Raw genomic sequence first — 7,842 nt, forward strand, 5'->3', positions numbered from 1 at the left:
TGCACAGTTCCACCTACAGTTAAACTTCAAAGTTGAAAAAAATTTCGTGTTTTTATTCATTTATTATTGAAATGATTATTGAAAATAGAGGATGAGTATACTATATGTGAGACCTGTTAATAAAAATATTCATTGTGTTGCATTGTTCTTCACAAAATTTCATATAGCTCCACTGACTGTATATTTAGATTTAAAAAGCTGGGGGTGCTTCAGTTCTGCAGTGCCTACCAATGAGCCACCCCTGCTGCTTTGTAATGCAATTATGCTGTAGGGCAGAGGTCAGCAACCTTTATCGAGTAAAGAGCCATTTCTGATCTAATTTTAAAAAAAGAGAGAATCTAAGGAGCTGCACCTGAGCTCAATATCGGAGGAGGGGGAGTTTAAGAAATGGAATAGAGTGGGAAGGTGGTTTATTAAAAATATATATACTGTATTTTGAAATATTATTTAATACTGAAAAAACGTAACAAACATCCAATTAGGTACAAATTAATGTGACTTTTGCTGCTGAACTTCTTGAGCAAATCTCTCAACATCAGGCGAGTAAGCCATAATTTTCATATTTAAAGATGCTGAGAGACACACTGTTCAGATAGTTTTTGATTTATTTCATGTTTGAAAATATTTGCCAGCAAAAATATGTCAAACAAAAAACCGAAGTCCAAACACAAATATTTTCAAATTTATACACTTGTCCAGTAAGCTACTGCATGCATCAAACATAATTTGGTCTTGCTTTTTCAACTCATCTACTGCCGTTCAATTGTGTAGAATTGCACAAATGAACAGCGCTTTTGCTTTTCCAAATCCTCAATTTCAATTTTAAGGCATTTTAGTCTTGCACTCCACATGTCCTTGATTTTTAAGTCCGCTAACTCCATTTTAAATTTTGCTTCATGTGGGCTAAAAGTTAAAGAACCGCAGTTACATGTTCAAAGAGCTGCAGGTTGCTAATTAGGTGGTAGATGACTTTCATCAACTGGTGAAATACCACCACTTTGCTTATTGGAGGCTTGAAGTGGTGAAACCCATGTTTTGTCTCTAGAGCAAAGTTTCCGGCATCCCCCTCACCCCATACTTCTCCTTCAACCCATGCACGGTACTAAGTACTATAGGTTTTGATACCCTTCGTGTTTGGGGTTTTTCATAAAAAAAAAAAAATAAAAATTCCTGCTGTAGGGTGCCAGTAGTACCTCATTCTGAGAAGTTCATAGCATGGATATTTAAAAATACATATATATTTTTTATTGGCTAATACTGATCTAAGTAAACATATACTAGATTTATCATCATAGTATTTATTTACAGTACCAGACATCTCATCCGACAAGTTTGGGTTCATACAAGTGTCAGATGAGATTTATCAAGATTTTGGGTGCTGAGCCTAGCATATACTCATAATACAGTAAACACTTGCTTAACAGACCTGAATTTTAAGTACTTTGAAAATAATAGACAGCATCAACTGAACCACCCTTTTTCTCCATATGAGACCCCTGTGATATGACTGCTGATGGAATTTATCATCAGTTAAAATATTTTAAAAATAAAGACTAATGAGAATGCTGACCTTGATGTCATTTGTCAATACAATATCAGATATTATATTACATTGATATTGAATATAATATCAGATAATCAGGTAGATACACAGATATACTATAGAAGCACTTTGTTTTTTATGATCAATGAAGTAACTTGGTGAAACACTATATCAGACTTGGGTTCACAGCTTCTGCTGTTAAGAAGACACTCTAAACAAATGGAAACTCATACAATGTGGGAAAGTGTCCAGTGTGCAAGTGAAACTCAATGCACAAGGCAAGAAATTCTGCTCTTGCAAATTTAGTATAAAGTTTTCACATTACAATATCATCTTCAAGCAAAAGCTCTCAAAGGTCACAGCCATTGGACACAGCCATAAACTTCACTAATATATCTTCAGATTCTGAAATGCAGCCTTATTATTGTTATTATTATTATTCATATGGTGCAAGGTAGCCTGAGGTTTATGCTGCACCAGCCAAAAAAAAAAAAAAAAAAAATTTTGAATTATCCTGAGAGAGAGAGAAGTAGAAGGGAATCACCAAAAATGAGAAGAGTGATGATATCCAGCTCAGGACCCTGGGTGTGCCAAGCCCATACTCATCAAATGTGAGCCCCTGGGGTTATTATTATAATCCTTTAAAATATTCACATCAGTAAGGATTTTCCTTGTCATCATCACCTTCCATCGGCGTGACTAGCAAGTCAGACATCAACAGGGTGTCTTCTTAAATTGCAGAAGTACTTCAGAGCTCTTCAGAGTCTAAAGAAGCTTTAGTAAGAGTCACTACTATGCAAAAAAGCAAAATTTAAAGTGCTTCACTTCATTTAAGTGCAGTAAAACACAGTATAACAACACTGTTTGGTTATTCTTTACAACATGGTACCTCCTCCGATCGAATGTTGCAAGTACCAGTGACTAACAGGCCTAGCCCCTCCTACTCATTGCTTTCCTCGTAGTGATTGGATGCCCTAACCTCTTCAGTATATGATACCTGTTTTAGTTAGCATGTTTATCTCACCCCTTGCGGGTGCTTTAAAATCGGAAAAAGAGTTCCCGAACAGTGGTGGAGGAATAAACATCCTCCTCTTGCTGCTGTTTTAAAATCGAGAACTTGTTTTCCCGATTTTAAAACCATATTTCAGCAACAACATACATTTCTTTTGAGTTTAACAGACAATTTACATTAACCTACACGCTGTATCCCACCTTACTGTCATTAAATCAGGGTTTTACTGTACATTAATTCTTGTTCTCTATGCATTTCATTTTGTTGAGAACACAACTTACATTTTTAGTAAGTACTCAGCAGTTACCATTTTACTTATCATTTTAAAAAACACCCTTATGCATTTTAAGGAAGCAAATATCACATAAAAGACATTTGGTATATAATTCTCCTGTATAAACATATATAATTTCCAAAACAAGGTGGGCTAATAAAGAAATTCACTTTAAATTTAATTTACAAAATAACACTTTTGTGCTAGAGGTTCTGAAGTCACATTAGAGTAAGCACTGCCTTAGTTAATTTTTTTAGTCTTGGAAGCAAAGAATGCTCTTAGATTCAAGGGCACTTGCATGATATATTGCATACATTTGGTGCTCTCCAAGACATCTAATCACCAGAGGAAGATAGTAATGTCATTATTTGAAATAATAATTATATCAACACATAACAGTAAGACGATAAGTTGAAAAGTAGCAGTTTAGTAAGTTACTTAAACTTTGTAAGATAATTAAACCAAATTTGTAGAAATTCATCACACAGATGTTTTTTGAGGATTCTCAGCAAAGCAAGGGGAAATGTTCATAGCATATTTGGTGTTATGATAGCTTTATGCCAAATTTTGTTGCTTCTAGCACATAACATCTTTTGATGTTAGCCAGATTTATCAAAGGATATATTTTCTTTTATAGAGAAAACAATCAAGTAGCAGATTTCATGTAAGAAAAAATGGACTGGGACATTTAAATGAAATTATGGGAGTGGGGACGATTAATGAAATATAAGAGTTTCAATTGGAATTACTGAACTTTTTTTACACTGATTCTGTATGCACTTTTATTTCTCTGCATCATTTTGCAAAGTCTATTTTTAATTCTGTATTTTTTTTTCTTTTTGAGACAACATAAAAGAAAAAAATAAGTGCATTATATGAAAGAGATCACCATAAACTATTAACCTATTATATTTTTGCACAAATTAAGTGATAATTAACCTATTATATTTTGTAAATCAAGTGGGGAAAAAAAAAAAGTACAAAATTATATACCAGAAAATTTTCCAAACCTGTTTATACGATTGATCTGACCAGCACATGCAAATACAGCAGTTGCAATCCCGTGTGTAAGTGATTGAGTGAGTCACATTCATTATTTGCAAAGTCGAAAGGCAGTATAGTTTCCTACAAATGGGCCATGAAATTATCAAGTTATTCATCAGAAAATACATCATGTTTTAAGAAAATAACCAACAAAACGACGTTATCACTTTAATCTTAGATACTGTCAGAATAACAGCACTATCAACAAATGCCTTTTCAAAACATTCTACTGTATTACCATATTTCCCTCCATTGACAACCAGCGCCTCGATTAGCAAAACAAGGATATTTATTTCCAAAAGAGGATAAGGAATATCTTTACAACAATAATTGCATTGTCCCAAAAATGATAGTGGTTTCCCCACTCACCACCCGTTTAGAAAAGTCTGGGTACGATTCAGTTTATCCTATAGGCAAAAAAAAGACATCTGCTTAGGGCCCCCAATCAGAGGAAGGCCCAAAATCACTGTTTCAAAAACTCTGCTGTTTTTTTACTAATATTTTTTAGCGATTTTTATTGGAAACAAACTTTCTTGAAGATTAATGAACTTAACGATTAATGAAGGTCAATGAATTTTATTTGAAGATTTATATAAAAATTATGTTTTTTTCAAAACTGGTTTTACTGATTTTGATGAAATTTTATATTTAATTCTTATGACATATAATTTGAGTTTTGTTGTCACAATAAAATGAAATTGAAAATGTTTTTTCATTATTTTTTTCTTCAGATAGGAACCCCAAATTCTATTTTGCATTGGACCCCATGAAGGTATAACACACCACTGGTACGATTAACCTTGCTAGACCATGGCGGAACGTAGCGTTCTGTTCCGTGTATGACTGCAAGTACTTGTATTCAGAGTTTATCCGTTTATCCAAAGAGCTGAGTTAGTATCAACAGAAGCAATAGTGTCGAGAAAAGATAAGGGGAGGGCATGAAGGTAAAGGTAAACTTCCCCAAGACCGTACAGCCTGTATTACGAATCTAAGCTGTAACTTAAGCCATAAAAAGAAGGGCCTCGGTAAGTGCTTTTTCACAGCAGCTAAAGCAATTAGGTATAATATATCCCACAGAGTAGTCACATACTTACTTCTCTGTGTTGTTATTATTATTATTAGCTACATGGTGCAAGGAAGCGTAAGGCTTATGCTGCACCAGCCAAAAAAAAAAAAAAAAATTCCCCGTTACCCTGAGAGAGAGAGAGAGAGAGAGAGAGAGAGAGGTTTGGTTTTGGTTTTGGTTTTGTTTTTAATGGCGCATAGAGAGAGAGAGAGAGAGAGAGAGAGAGAGAGAGAGAGAGAGAGAGAGAGAGAGAGAGAGAGAGAGAGAGTAGAAGGGAATAACCAAGAAAGAGAAGAATGATGATATCCAGCCCAGCTCAGGACCCTAGGTGTGCCAAGCCCATACTCACCAGATGTGAGCCCCTGGGGTTCGTTTATATCCATCATAAGCACACCCACGTGGGAGGGAAAGGATAAGGGGATATATTCCCTATGGGCATTTTGTTTTATTTCATATAATTATATTGTCATGTACAATTATGTAAAATTTCCTCACCGCGCCCACAAACGAAATTTTTGGATGTGCTAGCAGTGGGATCTCGTAAGCATCGAGTCTGAGTACACTGCTTTTTCTGTTTTTTTAGAAATGATATCGAGAAGGGATAGAGGGCGAGATGTCAAAATTTGCATTTCATGAAAGGATTGGGAGGATGGTTAATAATCGGCACCAAGCAGCGCTCCTTCAGAATGAGTGGAATGGCCTCAAGAATGGTCAGAAAAAGTGGCAACTATGTTTTAATGTAGCAAAATGCATACAGTATTGTGGTAGCGTTTCTTGTTTTTATTAATAAAAAGGAAAAAAATTTCCAAAGGAAATAATCATGCAACCCTTACCCCAGACCAGCTATCTCAGAAATGGTCGTGGAAAGCACATAAAAATTTCTCTCACCACGAGAAAATTCGAACCCAAGCTTTTCTTCTTGGTGTAGAAGGATGGTGAGGGTAGCCATTGCGCTAACTGTAAGGTTTCGCAGGGGATGATTGGAAATAGGTGCGCATCTGGACGGGTAAGAGGTTTTCAAGCTTCAATCACCCGAAAAGAAATTATCAAATCGAAAACAAACAAAAAAAAAAACCCTTTCTCTAGGTCAAAACAATGACGCAAAAAAAAAAAAAAAAAAAAATCCTGACTCTGATGGGACTAATCTAACCTGTTGACAACCTTAGTAACAAATGAAAACGTAGAGATTTACTCTCGGAAATATGGATTTTTTTAGCACATGCAATGTACAGAAATAGAAGTTATTTCGGGGGAACAGTTATCCACAATGAAAGCATCGTGGTTTGGCGGATTTTCTGAATAAACGAATCATTCTGATGTTTTTTTAAGATATAAAGAAGTGTGAAATCTTAGCCAATTTTACTCTTTTACCACACCGTGTGGTAAATGGTAAAAGTTTTTCTTAAATGGGCCCAGAAAAACTCTAGAGGACTGCAGACCACGACCAGTCATGGAATATATCAAAATTTACTTATATATTTAGGCAAAAATTAGTTATACATTATTACAAATAATGAGAGGTTATTGTATAAGCTGTAACATGTTGGGAATCACGGGTAGCATTTTAATATCGATCGCAGAATGGCTGCAGGACAGGAGCAGAGGGTAGTGATTCCCCCCCCCCCCAGGTGGCTTGTAAAACAGGAACCTTGAGGGGAGGACCTAGTTGAGGTTTATAAGGCCCCAAGAAGGACGAGTAATATAAATGAAGGCGAAATTTTAGTTTAAAAATGATTGCAAAACTAGGGCCCGTAAAAACGTTTCAAATTGCGTGAAAAAGAGATTTAGACGTTGAATTGTAGAAAGTTTTTAGTAGTTAAAGCTGATAGCTTCGAGAAATTCAAAAGTCAGTTGGGTGTTATCTAATCAAAATAAAAATGGCTCAGCGGGATGTTTCATTAAGAGAAAACGTGATAATTACCTTTTTAATTACAAGGTGATGCACGTGATAATTACATTTTTTAAGAGCATCACTTTCTGGAACCTGTACCATTGCCTTGATCATTATTCTCCATTCCTCTCAACGTCAGGATATTCCAGGAAATTAGAGAAGAGAGAGACGTCATCATAACAGAGCAATTTATCACTGATTCATCAATCAGACACTCTCAATAACTCCAGGCACCTCTAAAAATCAGTTCTCTTGCAATTACAGACACTGCGACAAAAAATTAGTCACTTGTGGTATTTAGGGATACAACAGATTGAACACACATATCCTCTATATTTAATTGTTTACAACACTAAAATTAAAGTATAAAGTTATCCCGTTTTCTCTATTTACAGGGTATATACCAAATGTGACTGAGAAGCAAGAGTTCCCACTACAAAAGATAGGGAACAGAAAAGAGGCGGAAAAAGGAGTAATGGTATTTGGCAGATCAAAAGAACATCCGTGCGGGTAGCATAGTAGTAATAAAAACCGTCCTCCCGAAACCAGGTGCAAAAGGCAAAATTCGGATCCCGTCAATGTTACGAGGAGCTTTTACACATGGGATGATGAATAAATCTTCGCTCTAATATGGCACTTTACCTTAATTCTAAAGGGTATCCTGTGAAAGAACCAGTTGTATATGAATTGTTTCAGAAACACACAAATAGGAGTTTTAAGGAATGGTGTGAATCAAAATCGACCAGAAATCAGCAGCAAAACTGGGGTCGGAAGTCTGTACTAGTTCATCAAGATCAGCGATTAATATCACATCTAGTACACGAAAAATGATTTTAAACATAACAAGAACTGCTGAAAACGATTAAACGAGGCCCTCGTCAGTTGATTTTAGAGAGACCACAAAGAGAATGAGAATTGCATAACTTGGATATCTGAAGTACAGTCCCCACTCAAAAAAAAAAAAGACCAATGTTATTCACAGCAACACATAAATAAGCTCTACTAATATGGA

At 35.5% G+C, this 7,842-nt stretch overlaps 1 protein-coding gene across 1 annotated transcript in view; it reads right to left on the reverse strand.

Moving 5' to 3' along the window:
- The window catches only part of LOC150091476 (uncharacterized), a 274,324-nt gene extending 270,273 nt beyond the window's left edge, over window positions 1-4,051 (reverse strand). Inside the window, exon 1 of the mRNA XM_090368574.1 lies at window positions 3,823-4,051. The gene's annotated coding sequence lies outside the window, so the exon portion shown is untranslated. The remainder of the gene's footprint in view (window positions 1-3,822) is intronic.
- Window positions 4,052-7,842: the final 3,791 nt, after the last annotated feature.

Source organism: Mastigoproctus giganteus, chromosome 1 (genome assembly GCF_048544385.1).
Source record: "Mastigoproctus giganteus isolate SK-2022 chromosome 1, ASM4854438v1, whole genome shotgun sequence".
Taxonomy (NCBI): domain Eukaryota; kingdom Metazoa; phylum Arthropoda; class Arachnida; order Uropygi; family Thelyphonidae; genus Mastigoproctus; species Mastigoproctus giganteus.